General features: G+C 45.1%; 1 non-coding gene across 1 annotated transcript; it reads right to left on the minus strand.

Annotated features, from left to right (window-relative positions):
* Positions 1–15,099: 15,099 nt before the first annotated feature.
* Positions 15,100–15,261, minus strand: LOC138462660 (U1 spliceosomal RNA). Its single transcript, XR_011265259.1, has one exon. It is a non-coding gene; the product is annotated as a U1 spliceosomal RNA (small nuclear RNA).
* Between the last annotated feature and the right edge of the window lie 11,153 nt (positions 15,262–26,414).

A 26,414-nucleotide genomic window follows, 5' to 3' on the forward strand; every position in this document is an offset into this window, starting at 1 on the left:
TGAGACCCATCTTGGACTTAAGAAACTTGAACAAGTTCCTCAGGAAGGACAAGTTCAAGATGGTTACCCTTTCTCAGATCCTTCAGGCCCTTCAACTCCAGGACTGGTTGGTGTCATTGGATGATTATTTTCATGTGCCGATTCATCTCAAACACAGAAAATACCCGAGGTTCGTAGTTGGCGACTCACACTATCAGTTTTGAGTCCTGCCATTTGGGTTGACCTCTGCCCGAGGGTCTTCACCAAGTTAATGGTAGTGGTGGCAGCGCACCTCAGGAGAGGTGGGATTCATGTCTACCCCTACCTGGACGATTGGTTGATCAGAGCGCGCTCTGCCGAGCAAGCACTGGATCATCTGAAAGTCACCTGCCACTTTCTCCACAAACTGAGCTTCTCCCTCAATTTCAAGAAGTCACAGATGACACCTTCCCAACAGCTTCAGTACATAGGAGCTGTATTAGACATGTCCTTGGGAAAGAGCTTGCCTCCCAAGTCAAGGGCTGAAGACATTCTTCAGATGGTTTCCAAATTCCAAAATGCCCAAAATCTCCAGGCTTACGACTTTTTAAGGTTGCTCGGCCTCATGGTATCCTGCATTTTTCTGGTGCCAGAGGCACGCTTGAGGATGCGATCCCTTCAATGGGCCCTAAAGACTCAGTGGTCCCAGTTCCTGGGTCAAATGACAGATCTTCTTCAGATTCCGAACAAGGTCAGACAAGACCTTCTATGGTGGACCTGTACAGAGAACATCCTAAAAGGAGAACCCTTTTGGCAACCATGGCCGGAGATCACAGTAGTGACGGACGCCTCACCCCTGGGGTGGGGAGCTCATGCCAACAATTTGACAATCAGCGGTCGTTGGTCTCCATCAGAGTCCAAACTACATATCAACCTTTTAGAGCTGTTAGGGGAAAGAATGTCCTGATAATGACGGACAACACAGTGGCCATGCACTACCTAAACAAAAGAGGAGGCGTGGGGTCACTACCCCTGTGCAGATAGGCAATGCAGCTCTGGTGTTGGGCGATTCAGGAGGGAATCTCTTCAACAGCAATTCATCTAGCCGGTGAAGAGAATATGACGGCAGATGCTCTGAGCAGGCAGAGCACGGTATCCCACGAATGTGAACTGGCTCAGGAAGTCATTCAAGAGATCTTTGCCCTTTGGGGAACCCCTCAAGTAGACCTGTTTGCAACCGGAATCAACCGAAAATGCGAAAGGTATTGCTCAAGGGAATTTCCCCCCAGAGGAGCCCTGGGGGACGCGTTCGTGGTGGAGTGGAATTTCCCACTATTGTACGCGTTCCCTCCTATTCCCGTCATTCCTCAGGTCATCAGGAGGCTGAGAAGGTTTCGGAGCCGCATGATCCTAATTGCCCCAGATTGGGCCAGGAGAACGTGGTACCCGGACCTTCTAGACATGTCCATCTGTCCTCCAGTACATCTTCCTCAGAGAGAGAACCTTCTCTCTCAAATGGAAGGTCAGGTTCCCCATCCAGAGGTCAAAACGCTCAAACTTCATGCTTGGTATCTGAAAGGCTGAGATACAGGGATTGGAAACTTCAAGATGGCTTTATGGAGGTGTTGCTTTCAACAAGAAGGCCAGCAACAAAGTCTCTATTCCGTTGCAGTTGGAAAAAGTTTTGCAACTGGTGCAGAGAAAAGAATTTCAATCCTTTTCTATGTTCTATTCAGAATTATCTTTCCTTCTGACCCTAGCACATAGAGGTCTGAATATTGGAACATTAAAATGGTTACCTTGCGGCGCTTTCCATTTTCAAGCGCTCATCGGAAGAATGCTCCTACTTCAAAATTCCTTTGATAATACAATTCTTAAAAGGACTCACTGATGTGTTTCCTCCTCACCCATTTCAAGTACCGATGTGGGATCTAAATTTAGTCCTAAAATTCTTAATGTGTGCTCCTTTTGAGCCTATGCATACGTGTCCATTAAGATTACTAACGTGGAAAACAGCCTTCTTTGTTGCTCTAACATCGGCAAGAAGAGTGAGCAAATTGCAGGCACTGTCATCTGGGCCACCCTATACGGTGTTCCATAAGAACAGAGTTGTGTTGAGGGTAAAACCATCATTTTTATCGAAAGTAATATCTGATTTTCATTTAAGTCAGTCTTACCCGCATTCTATCCTCCACCCCATCCTTCGAAGGAGAAGGAAAGATTACACAGGTTGGATCCGAAAAAGCTTTAAGCTTTTACATCTCTAGACTTTCCATACTTAGAGTGGACAACCAGCTGTTTATAGGTTACACAGGAAGGAAACTGGGTCAATTGGTGACAAAACAGACAATTTCACGCTGGATTGTGCGTTGCATTTCAGAATGCTACAGACCAGCTCAAAAAAGACCCTTCGGAAGGGTTAAGGGCTCATTCCACCAGAGGCATCGCCTCCTCCACGGCCCTTCAAAGAGGTGTTCCAATAAGATCCATTTGCGAAGCAGCAACTTGGTCTTCGCTACACACTTTCTCAAAATTCTATAACCTGGATGCTTCCCAGTCTAGGGAGCTAACTTTTGGAGCCATCTAAGAGTATCGAAAAATCTACCCCCTCCTCCAGAGGAATTGTCCATACTGCTTTGGTAGTCTGTCTAAGATGAGGAATACGTTGGAGGACACAATCCACTCGAAGAACAAGTTACTTACCAACTGGTAACATTCTTTCGATTGGATGTTCCTCCAACGTATTCCTCATCGTCCTCCCAGCCTACCCCTCTGTAGATTTTTCCGGGTTAATGCCATCTCAAATCTCGCGAGGCTCATACCTGTCTGCCGGCACAATCTACACAGTACAAGATCAAAGATAAAAAGGGGGAAAAACAGAACTGTGGCCAACGAGCGCCGCGCGTGCTACTTATACACCCGATGACTTCACCCTCGACAGAGGCCTTCGAGGGAGCATCGACTCGACGACATCGACGCACGGTGCCCTATGCCGAAAAAAAGAAAAAATAATAATAATTTCCGAAGAGCAGCAAAGCTGGATGGAATACATCTAAGATGAGGAATACATTGGAGGAACATCCAATCGAAAGAATGTTACCAGTTGGTAAGTAACTTGTTCTTCTCTTTTTCATTGCTCTATTTTCCTAAAAACAAACCTCATTCTACCTTCCAAATCTCTCTCAATTCACCACCTACAGCTCTCCTTTCACCTCTGTATTGTCCCTGGGCTCTGCATCTATTACCCTGGCCAAACACTGCATTCCAATTCAGTGTTTTTAACCCGTTTTTTGCAAAAAAACATTTTGACATTTAAAACTGAAAACAAAAAAAAATCCAACTTTTCCATGTGTGAATTGGCTGCACTGGGTTTTCCATTTCAATCTGCTTTGTGAATTGTATGCTTTGGTGATACTTTGTCTTGGGATTGTTGGTGTTTATACATTCATGCTAGTGTGAGAAATCATATTTGCCTCATAGATTTTACCGCACATTAATTATTTATTTTTTCAATTTCCGAGTGTCATTTTAGGCCTTTGCAAAGGGTTTTTCCCTCTTATTTTGTGAGGGAAGGTCAGATTTTGATTCTGTTCGTTGCCTCTCATCCCTGCTGCTTCTTTCCATCCACTCAGGATTTAATTATTTCTGGGTTGAGGGAACATTGCAGGGGAAACCTTAACTTGGGTGCTATCTATCCTAATTCCAAAAGTGCTCCTATTCAATTGTGCTTTGGATATGTTCATGTAGAAGGTTAACCAAGTGTAGTTCAGTAGTTTTATTGTAATTATCACCCCATTGGTGATTGCTGTCTAATATTAAAATGTGTGTTATTTTTGTGAATTCTAAATATAAATAAATATTGTATTTTCACCAATCGACCTGGTTCATGGTCCATTGTGACCCGGAGTATTTGTAAAAGGGGGTGAGAGATGGGTCCGGTATCAGCTCAATTTGAATTAATTGAAATTAAAGAAAAAGCATTCCTATTGAGCGCCACATCACAGGATAAGACCAAGTGTCCTGGTCCGGTGTGTGACTCCCAATTGGTATCCTTAAGAAATTGGAGGCCCGTCCGGGATTGAGTTTGTTTATTCACCCGTGACAGCCTAACACAGCAGACTAACCTGCAAAGTAGTGATACTTTGTGTAGTTGGAATACTGGGTTACACTGTAGAAGCGCCTCCCCAAAACAAAAATCCTAAGTACCAGGCCTGTGTATAAAATTAAAGTTAAAGCAACCACAGAAATAGACAAAAAAAGCAATAGAATACAGAATACCCTTCTATAAATAAATGAATAAAGAAAGAACACTTTCCAAAATGGCCACAGTAGAGATCAACATAGCTAGGGAGCACCTTTGCACAAAATGTTTGTCGGGGGAATGGCCAGAACAAGATGAAAAAGTCTGGCTAGAAGAAATAACGCAACAGGTCACCGCCATAGACATGGATTACATGGCAGGACGGTGGCCTATTACACCAAGCTTTGAGCGCGTTATACATGACTCCGAAAGTTAAAGAGGAGCAGAGTAAAATTGTCAGAATTGCGGCCTATATGTATCTTCATATGCGAGTGGTGCGAGAAAATCATGAGGATAATAGCACTCTTGCGCAAAATCAATCCAAACTTTTAGCGCAAATCCAGACTGAACTGAAATTAGCGGAACAAAAATTGCAAAAGAGCCAAGATTCTGAGGCAGAATCTGGAGATTACATTAAAAAATTAAAAGAGGACTTGGTCCTCCAACAACAGAATATTGTAGACCAAGAGGCCCAATTAGATGCATTAAAAGTAGACGGTCAGGAAAAGGTTGACTCCATGGAAGAGAGTCAACAGAAGCTGACTCAACAATTAATATATAACAGGGTCTGCTCAGGACAAATAACCATGCTGCAAGATCAGGTCAAAAGGTTGGAAGAGGAAAATAGTAAATTAATCATGAGAGACCTCCACTCCCAAGCAGAATTTGATGAAGAGCGCCAGAGATTAGGCGCCATAACACAACAAAGGAATGACCTGGCTGAACAAAGGGGCGCTCTTTATCAGGAGAAAGAAGCCCTCCACCAGGAAATGTGTAATATAAAATCCACTCTGGAGAGAAGGGAGTCAAACCTTCAGGGACTGACTGGCCTAAAAGAAGAATATGATAAAATAATGGGACATAGGAGACAAATGGAACTCGAGCTATAGCAGGCCTTAGAGGCTCTAAATGTGCAGAAAAAGGAGGTTCTCTTCCTGCAACAGAAATTGTCTCATTGTTCCCAAACCATACAGGAAGCGCAGAGAGACAATGAGGCCCTGAGAAAGAGGGGCTCCGCCAGCAGGTGGTAGCTCAAGTGTGAGTCATAGAGACCAGTAAAACCCTAATAGCCGAGCAAAAGGCTCAGATCTTTGCCTATTATCCAGAGATAGGGGCTGAGAAAGAAATACTAGCGAGGTTGGAGAAAGAGCATCCTAGATCTAATACAAACTGGAGGGACCCCGAACAGGTAGAGAGGGACAGGGCAATCCCTGATCATAGTATGATGAACTCTGTACTAAGGGACTCAAACCCATTTAACAACCCCTTTGTGCACTGCTGACTTCATGGCTACCGTTTCACATGAGCCGGAAACCATGAGGCCATCAGAATTAAATAGGCCTAGCATAAAGGAGCTGACAGGTCGGCGTCCCACAGAAATTTATAGAAGGGCGTCCCTGTATAGATACCAAAATATCTATCAAGTGCTACTGAAAGAATTAGACCAATTTGGAACAATTTCCGGCCTAGAAATTAACAAACAAAAATCTGAAATCTTGAACCTGACCGAGGACCCAGCAACGGTAAACAGACTGGCCTGAACTACCCAAATTAACAAAGCTACAGAAAGCATCACATACCTAGGGATAAAATTAACATCCTCAATTGGACAGATCTATAACGCCAACTACCTGAATCTTCTAACGAAGCTAAAATCAGACCTAGAGAAATGGAATGCTTTCAACATCTCTTGGTAGGGAAGAATGACGGTAATAAAAATGTCTGTCTTTCCAAAGATACTCTACCACTTCCAAGCTCTCCCAGTAAAAATTCCGAGAACATTCTTTAGGGCACTGACCAAAATGGTGACCACCTTCATATGGCAATGCAAGACTCTGAGAATATCGATGACAATCCTAACGGTGCAGAAAGACCAAGGGGGAATGACGCTCCCCCACTTTCGTAGATACTATGAAGCAGCACAACTGAGAGTCATAAAGGAATGGGTAGCTCAATCTCCCCAACACATCTGGACAAAGCAAGATGGGGCTGTGGCAGGCCCCCCCTTTCCAATCTTCTATGGCTACATAAACGCTACAGTCACCCAAACACCAAAATAAGTGAAGTAGTGGGTGCAGGTCTTGAAGCCTGGGACAATGCGATTAAAAGAGGGACCGTAATGACTATCCCGTCCCCCTTTACCCCGATGTTTGGTAACCCTGATTTCCAACCAGGCATGGACCAAAAATCATACAGCAGCTAGACGCAAGCAGGCTGCAGCAAAATAAGAGATATGTACAGGGGCCAATCCATCATGACATATCATGAATGTCAACAAATAGTGGAGATTAAGTCCACGGAGGAATTTCAATGCACCCAGCTAAAACACTCAATCTCCCCCCGCCCCACCAAACAAAGAAGCGTCAACCAGACAGCTGACCCCATTCGAAGTCTACATGACAACAGACACAGGCTCCAGAAGGATAGTCTCCAATCTGTACAAATTCTTGAACAACCAGGGAGAAGAAGTTCAATGGGGATACATGAAACGATGGGAAAAGACATTATGAGAGTTCATAACAAGAAACCAGCGGGTAAACGTCTGGAACAAAATCCCGAAGCTAACACGCTCCATTCAGATGAGAGAGATGTGGCTGGACGAGGAAGTTGGGTCATGGAAGTTGAAATCGTTAATGTTACTTATACTTTTATTTGTAAAATCAATACAAATATATGGAAAAAAAAGAGGTGCATTGAACATTAGAGAGAGCAAGTCCTAGACGTGACGGGCCATCTCCATGTTGATACATTTTTCCCCTCTACTGACAGGGTAAACTCATCTTGCCATTCATGGGTTTTTCTAATTTGGATGATTATATGAGTATTGAGTATTACATGTTGATGTAGCACTTTTTGTAGAGGGACAGGTTTTGTGAATAGCAGCAGATGAAGGCCAGGTAGGCCCTTGCCTTGATATATGGTTTTGCCTCCACTCCGGTGGTTATGGTGGCACCTCTCACAGGTAGCAGCCCTCATGGGTGGCATGTTTTCAAATTCTTTAAGTTTAATGGAATCTCCAAGATGACACTGGACATTAGCTCATGAAGGCACAAATGTTGATAGATATGTATAGGTTAACCTATGTTGTCTTTTGGGCAAACCTTATGTATTTGCCATTAGTAGCATGGAAAGTGTGACTAACAGGTGCTATTTATTCTGTGTTATAATATTGTTAGTTTGGCTTCAATCCATAGAATGTATTGCTCTTGAAGAAGGGGTTTTCCCCGAAACGCATCAAGCTAAATTGGATTGGTTTCTGGCCTCTGCATGAATTCGCATATTGAAGAATTGCTTTATTAATTTTTGTATTAAACCAATTCTGGTTCAGTGACCTTTTGAATCCATGTATTTTTTTTAATTCTGTTAACTAGAGTTCTAGTATACTCAACAGCTGATAATCTGTATATAGTGTGCAGGGGATGGGAGAGTTCATAGTACAAACTTTCTTTAGTAATTGTTCTTTTTTGACCTTGTGTCGGGGTAATTTTTCCTCCCCTGCACCTAAACATATTGAAAATTGATGCTTAATTTTGTATATGTATTGAGGTGTACACCAATAAGTGAATCTACAGTGTATCTTTCTTTGTTGAAACTACCCTAGCAGGCAGCCTCCTTTATCTGAGACATATATAGTTTGCTCTTTGTGTTCTTACCATTGCATTTTAGTACTGCATGGAACAAGCCTCACATAGTAGTTTAGTTTACACATTTATATAGCGTATCCGTGAACCCATAGGCATAATGGCGCAGGACAAAACATAAACTCAAAAAGAGGGGGAAAACCAGTGAAGAGAAGGGGACTAAGCCACCAGTCAGAGAAACAGCAAAGTTTTCAATTTCTTTTTGAAAGATTCCAGGTCAGGTTGGTCTCTGAGATTAAGAGGGAGGTTGTTCCAGGCCTTGGGGGCTGATAGATAGAGAGCTCCTTTTTCTGCCTTTTTGGTTCGACTTCTAGGAATGGTCAGAAGTATTTGATTATTTGAACTCAGAGAACGGCTTTGCGTTCTTTCTGAAATTAATTGCCTTAAATAGTCAGACATAGTGCCATTGACGCACTTCTAAGTAATCAGCATAATCTTGGACCCACCATAGGCACTAGCCTTAACATGAGAAGGTTTAAGGCTGATATTAACAAACTTACACTGCCACATTTCTCTATTTATTATAGTATTGTCAGAGCCAGAATCAATTAGCATCCTGACTGGTGTATCATTAATGTATAACCTTGAGTATGGTTTCTCGTCTACATTACAGTGAACATCATATACTTACCATGCAGCACCAGTGGACTCCTCTTCAGAGCATATTCCTTTCTGATGCTTCATTTTCAGTGTTGTCATTGCTCTCTTTTATCACTTTTATGGACAGACTGTGACAACATTTGGTGTAATGGCCCTTTCGAATGAATTGTTTCTTCCCAAGTATTCCTCATCTTATGATATCTCTGTATCCAGCTTTAGCTGCTCCAGAAAAGATTTTCTAGCAGGGGGGCGCTGCACGTCGATGCCCATCGACTTGATGTCCCACGAGGGCCTCCGTCTCTGTGTCGATGTCATTGATGGTATATAGCGTGCGCACCGACCGTTGTCTTCAGTTCTGTTTTTTCCGCAAGCGCTATCGCTTCGGATTATCGGCGCGCTTCAGTTCCTTGTCAAGAAAATGTCATTGGCATTGTCATTGGCATCTTTGACACTGAGATCGTGGTTCAAAAACTGGGGGGCGAAAATGTCCCTTACGGACCCCCATCGGGTGTGTCTGTGGTGCTTAGGATCCACTCATTTAACATCGGAGTGTGGGTCCTGTCTATCAATGTCAGCGAAAGCCCTGAAAGAGCGTAGAGGGAAGTTAGCTGCAGTTAGATCTCATAAATCCCCTTTGACAACCCTGTCAAAAAAGCAATCCCCCAACGATTTGAGAGATGACTCTCCTCGTCGGAAGAAAGCTAGAAGGTACTGATCATGCAGTGGTTCACACCACTCGTTACCCTCACAGCGGTCGAAGAAAAGGCATCACAGATTGCCATCTTTGTCGTTGAGTTCCTACCTGGAACGGGTCTCGTGCCCGACCAAATTGGCCTCACCTGCTGAATGGGAGAAGTTCAGACTAAAGATGCTCAAAGTATTCTAGAATGCGGCCTTGACCCCCTTGGAGAAAGATAAGAGCCATGCTCATGTTGACAAACACAACAAAAAGGCAAAGGACAAAACCTGTGCACCTTCGTGCCCGAGTGTGCAGGAGAAAACTCCTTGGGGGCCCTCAAAGGCTCCCTCGAATAGAGAAAAGACTAATTCAAAGCCAAAAACGTCAATGCCATCAGCACAGGTGTCGAAGCCCTCGATGTCAACGCGTTGAGGATTTCAACGCCATTGTGGACACAGTTGGCTAAACCTTTGAAGGAAGTCAAGAAAATGTTCACCCCAATGCCTAAGAAATACATTTTAAGTCTCTCTCCTCAATTTATAAGGATGAACCATTTTCAGATGAATCACGTCCCTTTGGGTTACAGTATGGGACACAAAATGTTCCAGAGGCATTCATCTCAGAGGACTCAAGAATAATAGACCTTCATGAAACCCTGCAATCAGCAAGTGGGTTGGACATTTCACCAGAGGTAGAGTTTGGCAGACCAGATCCCTCAGACCATGGCGATGGATCATTGAATATCTGGGATGGAAAAGGCCTGCACCACTTTTTGAGCAGGATGGCCTCACTGATATTTTAGATAAGGGACCCCAGGAGGACCCTATTCTTCCTTTCCATGTAGCTTTACAAAGAAGAGTTGATGCCAATTGGGAGACGCCGGAATTAATTCCAGCAGTGAACAAAAAGCTGACAAGCAAGTACAGAGCGTCAACTGTGGCCCTTACTATCTAACAAAGCATCCATCAGTAAATCATATCACCCGCCCCAGAAGCTGACATCACTACTCCATACAATATGCTCCACCTATTTTCATGACGTTAGTGGGCAGCTTAGCCAAATGCACCCAGTCATCATAATGGGCCTCATTACGACCCTGGCGGAAGACCATGGTGCTACTAGCACCATGGTCCATGCCGGTAAGCTACCGACTCCGCCATGGAGAAAGGGGGAATTACACCCCATTACAAGGTTGGTGGGCGGTAATTCCCCCTTCCTCCATGGCCCTTCCCCATTCCCATTTTTGGCCCATAGGGCTCAATGGGAATGGGGAAGGCGCTAAGTACGGTGCCGCAAATTGCGGCACCGTAATTAGCACCAAGGTCCTTTTGCGGGTCCCTACTTTAACGGCTGGTCTACACCAGCCGTTAAGGTCGGGTCCCGCAAAGGGACCTCGTAATTAGGCGCTACTAGTAAAAGGCTGCGGCGCCGTTAACCCATTAGCGCCTAGGGTTGTAATGAGGCCCAATGTCAGTTAACGTAGATCCCGGAGGATCATCACACACATCCTCTCCCAGCGTGTCCCAAATCGAATTTGCAATCAATTCTTTTAAAGAAAACATCAGTAATCTGCAATTTCGCAAGTACTTTTATTCAGCAAAGAACGCTCTAAAAACCACATTATCACGATCCACTGATTGCAATGATCCACTTATTGCAATAGTTGTGTGTCCTTAGTCTCGACGCACATGGTGTTCCTTTCCGGAGAAGATGTGTATTGGACGCATCAGCTTCTTGCTACACCGTAAACGATGACAGGTTGCTCCTTGTCGCTGGTACCGCAAGGGCATATCGGTCCCGGTCTATCGTCCCACATGAGGGTAATGCAAATCGAGGCATTTAGACATATCTGCCATTGCTGATTGAAGAAGCCTTTCCACGCCAGCTGAAAACTATGGCATTCGCAGAACAGTACAAAACATCTGTGTAGATAACAGAATAAAAATATATTTTAGTATCCGTTCTTTATTCAAATTGATCCTGTAATTCTGCAACGTAATTCTGCAACGGATGAAACCGAATAGCGAACACAAACCACACACAATGAACACACACAGACAACGTTGGGGGACTGTTTTAGGCTACGATGTGCATGAAAGGTTAGCGCTGTGAAGTTGGTATAGCTCCCAAAGGTATGGAGAAACTGATGCGGAAATGGAACAACAGACAGATGACATTGTAAAGGAACAGGGAATATTATCTATCGAAAAGCAAACCAAATACCCTTGGAAAATGTTCTGCCCCCAGCACATCCAATAATGCAACGTTGATAGCACACCCTGATATTCCATAGGACGAAGTGATTTAGATATCCCTAGCCTGCATACAGGTTGTGGTTTTGGGTCGTCAATGAATAATCGTCACAATATGCTCCAACTAACAACTCATAACAATGTCAGTAACCAATACCGCCCAAAAATCCAAACCTTTACTCATTCCTACTTAAACTAAACACAAATAACTATTTTTAGTAGACTTATAAAGAAACAGCGAGTTACGCATTTGTTTTTTTTAAAATATGGCACGGTATACGGAACAACGTATTCTGTCCACTTTTTATGTCAAATTGTATTTTCGCAGGTCGCAGAATTCTCCCATATGCAAACAGAACAATTTCCCCTTTTTTAATCGCAAAAGTATGATGTATAGTTCAACTTACATTATGCTCGGTTGTTCCGTTCTCTTGGCATAACATGCAGTGTCCGCTCTGAACAACGGTTTGCATGATTTGAAACTAAAAGTTCCACTATCAACTTTCAACACAGTAAATGTTACAATTTTTGCGGTATTCCACTGCTTCTGTTATTCTAGCCTGGCAATTTCTCCCTTTCGTCCAAGGTCAGATAACAATTGAAGCTTGTTTTCAGCGTGTATGCGTGGTAGATTTTGTTTTTGTGAAAGAATACCACAATATTAAAACATACCAGACAGGACGCGGCAGTGTGAACTGATTAATTTCTTCTATACCCACAAGCATCACTCACGAAGTGACCTTCACTCCATGGAGCGATGAGCACAGCTGACCCACGTGGCATTCGAAAAACCCATGAAAAATAAACGAATTGTTGGCTGGCATCCACCAATAGCGCGCGATCTTGAATACTGTCTTACCCATCACTAGTGCAGATTATGAACCTATATGTGATGTCATTCATGACGCTGTGGCCTTTCCATGGGCAAAATCATTAATTCTGGCATCTCAACGTTCACGAAGAGCAGCCACCTTTGATGATTGTTTTTTAATTTTGGAAATAAGTTAACCTTGTTAAAGCCTGCAAGCTATCTCTTTGCTTCTTTCCAGAGAGGTTTGTATTCATTATGTTGTGAACTGTTAGGCAGAATCCTATAGTGGTCCCTTAGGGACCACTACACACAATTAAGACTACACGTGGCAATACAAGTTTTACCTTTGGTACAAGCCTGTACTACTATGTCAGAGTGGTAGCAGTGGCGGAGCAGCCAGGCTTATCGCAAGAGTATATGAGCAGTAGCAGAGATTACACAAAGGGACCACAATTACTGTGACTCAAGCAAACACTGACTCAAGGTTTCAAGTAAAAAATATAAGTACATTTATTTTTAAAGCATTCTTTATAAACACAACACTTCTATTAAACTCAAATGAAAACCACACGTTAAATATACTACAACTAACCAATTCATTTTGTACAGTAAGTCTCAAGGTAAGTACCCTGTGTTTGAATGAGCTGGTGTTATGCCCAAAAACACTTTACCGCGAATACGATTGCGATCACTTTTTGACAGTTCGGTCTACTAAATAAACGCGTATCCGTGACATGAAATGCTACCGGGGCAAAAACACACTTAGCACCTGAGATACCCAGAGGGAGTTGGAGGCAAAAATCACAGGCAATATTTTGGTTAGGCAGGCAGAATCAAGAAACACTCAGAGACAGGAGTTCAAAAGTCAAAGGGCCGGAGCCAGGGTCGAAAGACACTGGGGCCTGTTGCCGAAGATCACACAGACAGTCCACGATTCCATGTAGCCAAAAGTACTTCGATATTGTCAATGTTCGGAAGCAAAAGTTATAAGAAGGACGGAAGACAAGGGGAAGCTTTGGAAATGAAGAAAAAGGGATTCACCCAGTTTCCTCAAGTAGAACACAGTACCTTGTTCCAATGGTGCAGCTGGTGCCCTGGCAGTTGTTCCTGTTGGTTTCCCCCAGACCCACGATTCCTGGAGCTTCATTGTGAAGGAGGACGTCTGAAGGGGGTCTGCCCCACACAGAGATGAAGTCGGCATCAGCGACGAGGAATAAAAGGTGCGCTCCTAAAAAACAGGAGAGACTCTTCAGGTGGCAATCCGGACCACTACAGCAGCGTGCAGCGATTTCGACCAAGGAAGAGGATACTCTGACTGTAGAAGATGATCTGGGTATCCCCACCAAGCTCAAGGGAAGAAGACTCCGGACTGGATCTTCTCTAAGTCGTTGAAGGGAAGATAGCTCAGGACTGCAGCAGGGCTTCACCGGGACGGGGTAGTTGCAGCAGCCATCATTCTCTCTGCTTCTCTTCGGTTCCTTGTAGTTCCGGTGGCGACTCTCTGACTTCTAGCCCAAGAGACCTGCCTTTTATGCGAAAAAAAACCCATTCACACAACCTGGCTGTCAATCTCCCAGCAGGGGGGTTGTCCAGCCCGGATAACTACCCTGGCCAATCATGACATAGTGCGACTTGGGTTTCCTAGGATACCCTGTGCAGGGGGTGACTACACCCCTCCCTCACATTGCGCCCACCTAGACACCCAGGCGTCTTGAGGAGGGCTTCTGAGTAGAAGCCCGCCAAAAGACAGTGAACAAAGAAGGCAAACCTAGTTTCCCGCGCAAAGTAAAACACAAGAAGGACTTTAACAAAAAGAAATGGCGAATAGACCCAACCAGAGCCAAAAGAAAGATGATTTGGTCAAGCGGGTTTATGTTCGAGGCTAATATAATAGCCAAGAAGAGTACCGCGTTTATCTAATATAATCGCGGTAGAAAGGTTAGGGTAGATAGCACTGCCACAAGCCAAGTCTAAATGTTAAAAGAGCGAAACAATGCTCTAGGACAGGCTTGTCCAACCTTTTTGAATGTGGGGCGACGGATTAACTTTTTGTCACCCAGTGGGCCGGCGAGCCAAAAGTCAACAACCTCACCCAAAGCAGGATATTAAAAAGCGATATTGTCTGCCCTTTGACACAATAGCATCACAGGCAGTGATAGCCATGAAGTCCCAAAGATAGCTTTTGGTGTCATGGGCAGTGATCAAAGGTTAGTTGCTTGTGATTTCTTTCAGTGTCTATGTGTTCATATTGTTATGAAATAGTGGGGGCGACCGAGCGTAGCGAGGGAGCTACAAGGTTCTAGGGAGGGTTTGGGCCCCCCCCCCAGGAATTCTTTTTCAAATATGGGGTTGAAATGGTGCATTTTACAGCAGAAAAGGTGACCAAAAAGCCATAAGTTTACAATCAGTTCTAAAGGGGAATATGAAAATTCCATGTCACCAACAGCAGAAAAGAACATTTTACAACACAACACATTTTAATGATCAATGTGTCCACAGTGTCAGACAGCACTGCCATTGATGTAACACATTGTCATGCTGGTTGTACCCAAAATATGCCCCTGTAGCAACATGTCTATGCTGGCTGTTCCCAATTTAGGCCAGCATTGTCCTGTACAAAGCATGATTGATGCTGCCTGAGCATGTGCAGTATGCCCAATACATATGGCAGTTTATCTCTGTAATACACATTACTTCTGTGGTGATGAAAGAAGCATAATTCAATTCAACAGATAAAATGTGAAAAAGCGATCACCCAAAGGTGAACTTAATTGAAGAAACGCAATGTGAGCACAATCTTAAAGTATGCAACCTAGCAGACCTAGTGCACACTTTACCTTTTCTTTCACCAATAAATCAGGGGGAGAGCGTGAACGCAGTCCCCCATTACCAGAAATAATGCAGTTGTGTATCCCGCATTTGGTAACATAGCAGGGGTCAGCAAATCTGATGTGCAATGGGTAAGCCTCACCCTGGGAGATCTGCCCTTGAGATCAGATTCTCCCCTGCCAGGTAAGTATGAGTTGCATACAAGAGGGCAGGGGTTGGGTCAGTTCTGGGAAGCCCCGCTAAGCGAGGGTGAGAAGGCAGGCCCTGACCCAGCCCCAACCCCCCACCTCCACGGGAGCTCTGAGCATCTGCAGAGCTGCCTGTCCTGCATGTAGGGGGAAGCTCCAGCAGGCAGAGCCCAGCAGAACAGCAGATTGTAGCTCAGTTCCTTTCTCCCATCAGGCCCTGCTCGGCCCGAGATTTGTATAAATAGCAGGATGGCTCAAGCAGGCCTGTTGCAGTCTGCCCACTGGCCTGTCGGCCCCACATGAGCCCATGGCCTTCCTGAGCGGAGCTGCTCAGCACTGGCCCCATAGACACCATCATAATCATCCTGGACCTCGACGCTCCACCACCCCTGAATCTCAGAGTTCTGCTCAATGACAATGCTGAAGCTTTGACATCTTTGCCGTAACCATATGCCATGTTGTGTCAGCCGAGCCTGCACAGCGCCAAAGGCAAGTATTCCCTTGTCCGGGCCCAGAGGTCACTGAGTCTTCCAGTGCCATCCACTTGGCACTGCCTACTGTTCCCAGCGTTTTCTATCCGCAAATCAGCACCGCTGCCAAACAGAACTGCATCATTGGGGCCCATCGCTGCTGCTCTCTGACTTGACCCCAGCCCAGCGCAAAGGCACCCATGCTTCTGGTCTGATGCTGAAAAGCCTGGCTCTGCTGAGATCCCAAAGACAAGAACTAAGGTATTTTGGGAACATAGTACTATTGTTTTTTGTGTTGCAACTGTATCAGCTCACACCTCTCGTGAAGGGTATAGGCTGCCCTCAGACTGTGCTACCAAAAGAGTGAAAATAAGTTATACCTGTTGGGCTTGCCTGTTTCACTTTTATGATTGGGATCACTGCTGCATGGGTATTAAGCGCGTTATAAATAACCTATCATATCAGATCATATCATAGATCACAGATCATAAGCAACTTCCAGAAACCTTGGCTGGTGGTCCACTGCGGCCCATTTGCAGGTTGCAGTGTGTTATTGGGGCACTACTAGGGTAACATATTGTGCTGTACATGTGGTATTCGCCATGCTTTGATACCCCACTGGCCACATCTATAATGTCCAATGTACTTGGTATAATGCATGGACATTTTCATCAATCCGCACTGTGCTTAGAGGTAAACGTAACTGAGCTCCCGCTGTTCTTCTTTGTCTCGAGACAAGGAAAAAAAGCTGATAAAGGTTCATCTTCGGTGACATTCACAATTCAAAAGAACGATTTTTGGGGCAGACGGGCTGTGTCGCCGCAACCCCTGCTAAACATATGTCCAGAGATGATAAACCTTGAAAGTAACTCCGCACGATGGCTCTCTGAGCAGCGGCCCACGGCTTATCAGGGGTTCAGGAATCAACTGTGCTGCCCACGCCGAGAGGAACTCCTGCACAGCACCTGTCCACATAATCCTTTGCCCGGGCCAGCACTCTCTTCTCCTCACCTCACCACCTCCTCCCTTCATCTTGGCTCGCCTTTTGATCCTCGGAGCACCATGCAAGAGAAGAACAGGCATGTCTGGGCCAGAGCCCGTTCCTCTCTTGCATGGTGGGTCCTTGCCTGAAATGGGATATTTAAATGCAAAATAATTGCTACTATATTAATCCCATTGTTCATAGTTTGTGGGAGTACTGGGCAATTGTATGGACCCGCGCTCACTGAAAATGAATGGTATTCCCGAGGTAACCCTCACTATGCTGTGATACAAATTAGTCTCTCCTTCCTCCATCATCAAGTCCCAAGATCTTCTTGACAAATTTATTTATTTCTGCAATGTTTGTCGGATATCCGACAAACATTGTATAATTAAATAAATTAACGCTTCGTGGCTGAGGACTGTAACTACCTCTGTTGACCCCATGGGGTCACCAGAGGAAGTTACAGTTTTGCACACAGGCACATTTAAAAAAAAAAAAGATTATTTTTTTTTTTTACTCAAGAGTTGTCCAACATACAGCCTCGCGGGCCACATAAAATGGCTTGGCGGGCTGCATTGTGGCCCGGGGGCTGTATGTTGGACAACCTTGCTCTAGGAGGTACAGATAAAAAGGGATACGATTTAACCCTTTACAGTACTCCATGGAAGATGGGGTGTACTGGATCTGTGGTAGATTGACTAAGTAAAGTTAATGGTAACTTTACCCTTTTCTGGGGGACGGTAGTCGCCTCAGAAATGGAGTCGAGGGAAGTCTCAAAGACAACCCTCTGCCACGGCACTGAAGGTGCTGTGTGACACACAAAATGAAGGGGGCTACTGAAGTGGTGTACTTCAGAGTCCACAATCATAAAAACAGATAGAAACACATAGCAAAACACAGGTAAGAGTGGGGGTAAAGCTATCACTCTTACCAAGTGGAAAGAATAAACTCCAGAAGTCCAGCAAAGCTGCTGGGGGACTCACTAGGTGAGGGAAATCAGCCATAGATGAGAATTCTCCCTAACACTCGCCCCCCCCCCCAGACTAAGGGACAGTAGGATTTAATCCACTCCTGGATTGACCGCAGAACTCTAGTCGGTTACAAATGTCCTAGAGAGACCATCATCATTTTGGTGGTGACTTCCTGCTCTGTGCTCAATGGAAAAATCTAATCCTTGTAGGCAGATTGACCATCTGAGTAATTTTGGGTTTTCCCCTTTCATTTGCATCAGCCATCTCAAGGGTTGGTGGTCAGTCTGAATGGTGAAGGTAGATCCATACAAGTATGATCTAAACTTCTTCAGTGCCGACACGACAGCAAAGCATCCTCTTTCTATTGTTGCCCACCTTGTCTCAGGATCCTTTAACTTCCTGCTGTAGAAACAAATGGGGTGTTCCCTACCTTTCTCATCCAGTTGACTAAGGACTGCACCTATGCCTACATTAGAAGCATCAGTTTGTACAATGAAGGGTTGGTGATAGTCAGGAGCTCTTAGGACTGGAGCTTGACAAAGGGCTTTCTTTAGACCTTCAAAGGCTTGATTGCACTCCTCATTCCACCTGACCTTTTTAGGAAATTTGGGAGAGGAGATGACATTCAAGGGAGAAGCTATGGTCCCATAGTTCTCTATGAAGTTCCTATAATACCCAGTGAGACCTAGGAAGGCTCTCACTTGGGTTTGAGTAGTAGGGGTGGCCTAGTTTTGTACAGCTTGTACTTTGCTAGGCGATGGCCTTATTTCACCTCCTTCTACCTCATGTCCAAGGTAGACCACTGAACTCTGACCAATTTGACATTTGCTTACGTTGATGGTAAGATGGGCCTGTTTAAGAGCCTGCAATACATAACCTATGTGTTCAACATGTCCTTTCCATGTAGGGCTGAACACTGCAATGTCATCCAAGTATGCCATGCAGAAGTCTTCCATCCCATTGAGAACTTGATTGACCATCCTCTGAAATGTAGCAGGTGCATTCTTTAATCCAAAAGGCATTACCTTGAATTGGTAGAGGCCAGCTGGGGTGGAGAATGCAGTTTTCTCCTTGGGATGGTCTGTCAGGGCTATTTGCCAATAGCCTGACGTTAGGTCAAATGTGCTGAGGTACTTGGCTGCACCAAGTTTGTCCACCAGCTCATCTGTCCTAGGCAAAGGATGGGCATCAGTCGTAGCGACTGCATTTGGAGCTCTATAGTCCATGCAGAATCTCAACTACTTGGATCCTGCCTTTGGTACAAGCACAACTGCGCTAGACCATGGGCTAGTAGAGGGTTCTATTACCCCGGGTTCAAGCATCTTGTTGACCTCATTCCTTATGTGGGATCTGACATTGTCTGACATTCTGTACCCCCTGCTTTTGACAGGCAGACAGTCACCAGTGTGTATGTCATGCTGGCCCCAAGGGGTCAAGCCTGGTGAAAGTGAGAACAGGGAGGCAAACTGATTAAACAGTAACTTGCACTCATCCTGCTGGTCAGATGTGAGACTGGAAGAGAGATTAACTCCTTCCACTTGCTCATCTAAAGGTAAGCCTCTGAGGAGGTCAGGCAGAGGTTCACTTTCCTCCTACTCCTGAGCTGAAGCTAGAAGCAAAGCTCTTATCTCAGGCCTGGAGACATAAGCCTTTAAACGGTTGGTGTGGAAGACTCTGGGAGCCTCCTTAGGATTGCCTAAGTCCACCAGATAGTTCACCTCTCCAAGTTTACCCACAACCTTGAATGGTCCTATCCATTTATCCTGCAAGGCCCTCTGCCTTGTGGGGCCCATAACAAGAACAAGCTGGTCTTGAGTAAACTCAACCATGTTAGCCATCTGGTCAAGCCAATGTTTGACCAGAGCTAGACCAGCCTTCAAGTTATCTCTTGCCTCTGCCATCATGTGTGACATTCTCCTCCGGAGACTTATCACATAGTCAGTCACTCTGACTGGCTTGGGGGAAGGAGCATTCTCCAACCCCTCCTTAATCAGGGCCAATGGACCTCTGACTGGATGGCCATAGAGAAGTTCGAAGGGACTGAATCCTACTCCCTCCTGAGGGACTTCTCTATATGCAAAGAGAAGGCATGGCAGTAGAAGGTCCCCCTTTCTTCTAAGGGGTTCTTCTAAAGCACCTATCATGCTCTTCATAGTTCTGTTAAAACTCTCTACCAGTCCATTGGTCTGGGGGTGGTAGGCAGTTGAGAACTTGTAGGTGACTCCACAGGTTTTCCACATGGTTTGCATGTAGTGGGACATACAATTTGATCCCCTGTCAGATGTCACCTCCTTAGGAAAACCTACTATGGTAAAAAATACCAAGTAGGGCCTTAGCCACAGCCGGAGCCGTAACAGTCCTCATAGGTATGGCTTCAGGAAATCTAGTGGCATGGTCCACTACAACCAGCATAAACCTGTTGCCTGAAGTTGTGTGAGGGTCAAGAGGACCAACAATGTCAATCCCAACCCTCTCAAAAGGAATGCCCACTACTGGGAGAGGCACCAAGGGTGCCACATTCTTGGATCCACTCTTGCCAGAGGTTTGGCAAGTGTGGCAGCTTCTGCAGAATTTGTCCACTTCTGTACCCATCTTAGGCCAGTAGAAGTGCAGAGATAGCCTTTCTTTGGTCTTCTTAATACTTAAGTCACCAGCCAAAGGTACCTCATGGGCTAACTGCAGAAACTGGAGTTGGTTCACTAGAGGTACTACAAGTCTTTTGTAGTCTCCAGGGGTTGACTCATTTGGTTCATAGTAGAAGAGGCCATCTTCCCAGTGCAACCTATACTTCCCAGGCTCAGTCCCATTGAGCTGAGAAGCTGCCTGTTGGCGAAGACCTTCCAAGGTAGGACACTCTCTTTGTCCCTTACTGAAATCTTCTCTGTTGGGTCCACCTTCTGCCAGTAAAGACTGCAACTCAGGATGGTCAACAGGTTCAAGATCTCCTACCAAGGTAAGATCCTCTTCTAGATCTGATTCCTCAGTATCTAGTTTGACCTTACAGGATTGAACCTCACACTCAGCCTCAGCTGGTGTGGGAGTCACAGGTGTAACTTTGGACAGTCTTGGAGATGTCCTTTTCGGCACAGGAGCGCTTGATGTTTTCTTGCTGGCAGACTTAGGTTTCCCCTTTGTTTTTTCTTGTCCTGCAATGGCACTAGGTAAGTCCTGTGGACTTGGGGTGATAGCTTCCTCTATCATGTCCCCAGGAGAGCCTCTTAAGGTTCTCTCCCTTGCAGACCTTGTGAGCTCTTGCTTCCTTCTGCTGGGGGTTCTGAGGGTGCTGGACACAACTCCAAGAGTTTTAAGGTCATTACCCAACAGGACCCTCCCAGGTACATTATTCTGCACACCTACAGGTATTCTTACAGTCATGTCATTACACTGGATGAGAGATGGTAACTGGGGAACCATTTGCACAGGGCCTCCAGCTAACTTGGTTAAGTGTGTGGGTGCCTTAGCAACATCCTCCACTTTGAAAAAACATTCATCAACCACAGTTATGCTGGCTCCAGTGTCTCTGATGGCAGGGGTCTCCTGATCATTCACAAGAACACTATCTTTATAATACTCTTTAGTATTATCTGGGATTGAGTTATAGACATCTAAGTTCTGTTGTTCCCAAAGACCCAAGGACACTAAAGAAACACTAGCTGAGACTCCCATAGGCACATCAGCTAGTAGCTGAAAGTTTCCACTGGCCATAGGTACTTCATCCACCTGGGAGAAGGCTAAGGAGACAGTTTTGATCCCTGAAGGTTTACCCTTACACTTGGGATCTCCTTTCACATGGCCAGGCAACCCACAAACAAAGCATTTCCCAAATGCTCTCTGGAATGGGGGTTTGCCCTGGCCTCCATCTGGTGTGGAACCAGTTCTTACACTAGCCTGATTCGGTTAACCTTGGGGCTTACCCTGGTTATGTTTGGGGCCCTCTTTTGGATTGGAATTATTGGAATTCTCTTTGTTGTCTTTCTTTGGCTGCTTCCCCCTCATCCTTCTTCTGAGTATACCCAGACTCCTTGTGAGTAGCCCTGTTGGCAACCCACAGGTCAGCAGCCTTAGCTAGCTTTTTAGGATCTATCTCCCTTGGATCAGCCAAGTGCTGTCTAAGCTCAGGAGAGCAGACATCAAAAATAGACTCCAACATTACAAGATTCCTCAAACCTTCATAAGTGTTCACTTTGTAACCCTTAACCCAACCATCTAAGTTTTCCAAACATTCACACACCCAGGTAGCCCAAGGGGTACCATCATTGTTTTTGAGGGTTCTAAACCTCTTAACATACTGGGAAGGGGTCTTCCCAAACCTAGCTATTAATGCTAGTTTCACACACTCATAATCCTATTTATCCTCCTCCCCCAACTCCATTACAGCATCACCTGCAACAGGGGGAGCCTAGAGAAAAGCCAAGGAATCAACTGATTCCCCGAGATACCTTGAATCCCATGATTGTGCTCAAACATTGCTAACCAATCCAAAATATCAAGTTTAGTCTCATACATACCAATCATTTCCTTTGGCATACGGGGTCTCTTAGGGCTGGAAGACCTAGAAGACTCTGGGTTTCTAGAGACAGTTTCTTCATTTCTAGTTCATGGTGCAGCTCCATTTCTCTGAGCCTTAACTCTTGATGTTTCATGGCAGTTTGTGCATTAATACATTTCACTTCCAATTCAAGTCTCATTTTCTCAAGTGCAATAAATTAAGGAGTAAGTGTAGGACCTGTGGGAGTCCCTGTGGACAGCGGTTGTGCATTCTGAGTAGGCAAGGGAGTCGCAGGGTTTCCTAGCAAGGACTCATCTACTTCTTCACAATTAACACTCTCAGAATCAGAAACATCAAAATCCACATTTGCTGGAGTGGTAGGTCCTTCTGACCCACTCTGCAGACTTTTTCCCATTAACTTTGCAACCAGTTGAGATTTATTTCCTTTACCAGAGATATTCTTATTCCTACACATGGTTCTCAGAACCTCAGTAGTATAGAGTAAAAGACTCTCTTCAGTGTAGTTTTCCATATTTGACATGATTTCTTAGTTAAATAGAATTAGTGGTGTTAGCCTTGTGGTTAGTTGAACCCAAGCAATAGCAGCACTCTAAGTGTAATCACTCTACTTACAAATCCTCACCGCTGTACACCAGTGTTAGGCAGAATCCTGTGCAGTGCCCTTAGGGACCACTACACACAATTAAGACTACAAGTGGCAATACAAGTTTTACCTTTGGTACAAGCCTGTACTACTATGTCAGAGTGGTAGCAGTGGCTGAGCAGCCAGGCTTATCTCAAGAGTATATGAGCAGTAGCAGAGATTACACAAAGGGACCACAATTACTGAGACTCAAGCAAACACTGACTTAAGGTTTCAGGTAAAAAATATAAGTACATTTATTTTTAAACCATTCGTTATAAACACAACACTTCTATTAAACTCAAATGAAAACCACACGTTAAATATACTACAACTAACCAATTCACTTTGTACAGTAAGTCTCAAGGTAAGTACCCTGTGTTTGAATGAACCGGTGTTATGCACAAAAACACGTTACCGCGAATACGATTGCGATCACTTTTTGACAGTTCGGTCTACTAAATAAACACGTATCCGTGACATGAAATGCTACCGGGGCAAAAACACACTTAGCACCTGAGATACCCAGAGGGAGTTGGAGGCAAAAGTCACAAGCAATATTTTGGTTAGGCAGGCAGAATCAAGAAACACTCAGAGACAGAGTTCAAAGGTCAAAGGGCCAGAGCCAGGGTCGAAAGACACCGGGGCCTGTTGCCGAAGATCACACAGTCAAGACAGTTCACGATTCCACGTAGCCAAAAGTACTTCGATATTGTATACAGTTTCCTCAAGTAGAACATAGTACCTTGTTCCAATGGTGCAGCTGGTGCCCTGGCAGTTGCTCCTGTTGGTTTCCTGCAGACCCACGATTCCTGGAGCTTCTTTGTGAAAGAGGACGTCTGAAGGGGGTCTGCACCACACAGGGATGAAGCCAACAGCAGCGAAGAGGAATAAAAGGTGCGCTCCTTAAAAACAGGAGAGGCTCTTCAGGTGGCTATCCGGACCACTACAGCAGCGTGCAGCGATTTCAACCAAGGAAGAGGATCCTCTGACTGTAGAAGATGAGCTGGTTATCCCCACCAAGCTCAAGGGAAGAAGACTCCGGACTGGATCTTCTCTAAATCATTGAAGGGAAGATAGCTCAGGACTGCAGCAGGGCTTCGCGTGGACGGGGTAGTTGCAGCAGCCGTCATTCTCTCTGCTTCTCTTCAGTTCCTTGTAGTTCCAGTGGCGACTCTCTGACTTCTAGCCCAAGAGACCTGCCTTTTATGTGAAAAAAACCCATTCACACAGCCTACCTGTCAATCACCCAGCAGGGGGGTTGTCCAGCCTGGATAACTACCCTGACTAATCATGACAAAGTGCGACTTGGGTTTCCTAGGATACCCTGTGCATGGGGTGACTACACCCCTCCCTCACATTCAGCCCACCTAGACACCCAGGCGCCTTGAGGAGGGCTTCTGAGCAGAAGCCCGCCAAAAGACAGTGAACAAAGAAGGCAAACCTAGTTTGCTGCGCAAAGTAAAACACAAGAAGGACTTTAACAAAAAGAAATGGTGAATAAACCCAACCGGAGCCAAAGGAAAGACGATTTGGTCAAGTGGGTTTATGTTCGAGGCTAATATAACAGCCAAGAACAGTACCACATTTATCTAATATAATCGCGGTAGAAAAGTTAGGGTAGATACCACTGCCACCAGCCAAGTCTAAATTTTAAAAGAGCGAAACAATGCTCTAGGAGGTACATATAAAAAGGGATACAAATTAACCCTTTCCAGTACTCTATGGAAGATGGGGTGTACTGGATCTGTGGTAGATCGACTAAGTAAAGTTAATGGTAACTTTACCCTTTTCTGGGGGATGGTAGTCGCCTCAGAAATGGAGTCGAGGGAAGTCTCAAAGACAACCCTGTGCCACGGCACTGAAGGTGCTGTGTGACACACAAAAAGAAGGGTGCTACTGAAGAGGTGTACTTCAGAGTCCACAATCATAAAAAAAGATAGAAACACATAGCAAAACACAGGTAAGAGTGGGGGAAAGGCTCTCACTCTTACCAAGTGGAAAAAATAAACTCCAGAAGTCCAGCAAAGCTGCTGGGGGACTCACTAGGTGAGGGAAATCAGCAGTTAATGAGAATTCTCCCTAACATGAACGTAACGGGACAGCCATTCACACTATCTATCCCACCTGAGGCAGCCCTATCTACGTTCAAGCAAGACAGCTTACATTGCTTGCCCATACCAAGCTGGGTGTATTCATGATGCGACTAGGCCTTGTGACAATCAGCTGCGCGTCTGCATAGGGTAATTGTGGACGGACGTTAGACAATTTTTTCGGAGTCGTTCCCTGAATTTCAAATGCGGACCTGAGAAGTCTGTAGCCTTGTGCTCAACATTGCATTTGTGCCTGAGGGCACGCAATCACGACGGTCAAGCAAAAGGCGTATCTTCTTGGGAATCCCGTAGCAAGTCAGGAAGGGGTCTGAGGTGATGAATAATTGGTTGCCACTATTCCATTAGGAGAGAAGTTTTCCGTGATTCCTGAGGAAGTACAGGAAGCATCCCGTTGGATGTTAAAGTCTAGAAGAAGGAGACTTTAACAAGGAGACTTGTTAATTAAGATGCATTAAGTAAGCATTAATGATGACCTTGGAGGAGTGGAAGGAGGCCAAGAGGGCCTCCTGCCGGATGCCACCAAATGGGAGAAGAAGAGAAAGGAGAAAGCACAGAGACCATTTGTAGAGTCCATAGGTGTGGTGAGGGAACGACAAAGAGGATGTCGGTGAGGGTTTGCCCGGAGGAAGCACTGGTATAGGTAACAGCGATAGGGAAGCGTGAGTTGGATACCAGGACGTCCTTCATAAACTTCTTCCTACCAGATTCAGTGAGGAGAGCAGGGTAGTTGATAGAGAAACAGTTTGAAAAGATAGGAGAGACACAGAGCATCATGGAGTTGGTAGGGTGAGAAAAGAAGAGGAATGGTGTTGGAGGGGGCTGGGAAAAACACAAGGGAAGGTGCATGCAAATCAAAACAGACGGTCACACTGTATGGCAACCTAGCAACAACAGGCACTTATTGCCAAAATGTTGACAAAGAGGATACATTCGAAAATTACATTTTGGACGCTATGGTGAGGGTACAACGTCCTTTCATTGCGGGACGTGTTTTCGTGTGGTTTTTTCGCGTGAATTTTGAATTTTTGGGGGGTTAGACAATTATATATATGGGATGTGGGTGTTTAGGAATAGATAAAAAATGTAAGGGAATGGGGGTTTGGGTGGGAACCCCCCAAAAATTATGTAAAAACAATTCGATGGGTTTTTTCGTTAAAAAAATTGCGTTAAACCCCCCCACCCCACGAAAAACCATCCTGCGATGAAATGACATGAAACAATGGTGAGCAATGGAGAACCAAAAAAAAACACACATCAAAAGACTGAAATCGACTGTGAGTGTGTAAAAAGGTGCCCACTCACCAAGGTGTTTGAGAAAATACTGCACTGCTAAATCACAACGTTGTGGAAGTTATGGGGTTGACACAGGTCAGGTGATTGACCATTGCTATGAACATCTTACCCACCATAGGCCTTCAATGCCAGTGCCAAGCACTGCATATGTGGTTTGGGTCTAGAAGAGGGTTTGACAGACACCAAGCCTC

Source organism: Ambystoma mexicanum, chromosome 1p (genome assembly GCF_040938575.1).
Source record: "Ambystoma mexicanum isolate Mex_15411 chromosome 1p, UKY_AmexF1_1, whole genome shotgun sequence".
Classification (NCBI taxonomy): Eukaryota; Metazoa; Chordata; class Amphibia; order Caudata; family Ambystomatidae; genus Ambystoma; species Ambystoma mexicanum.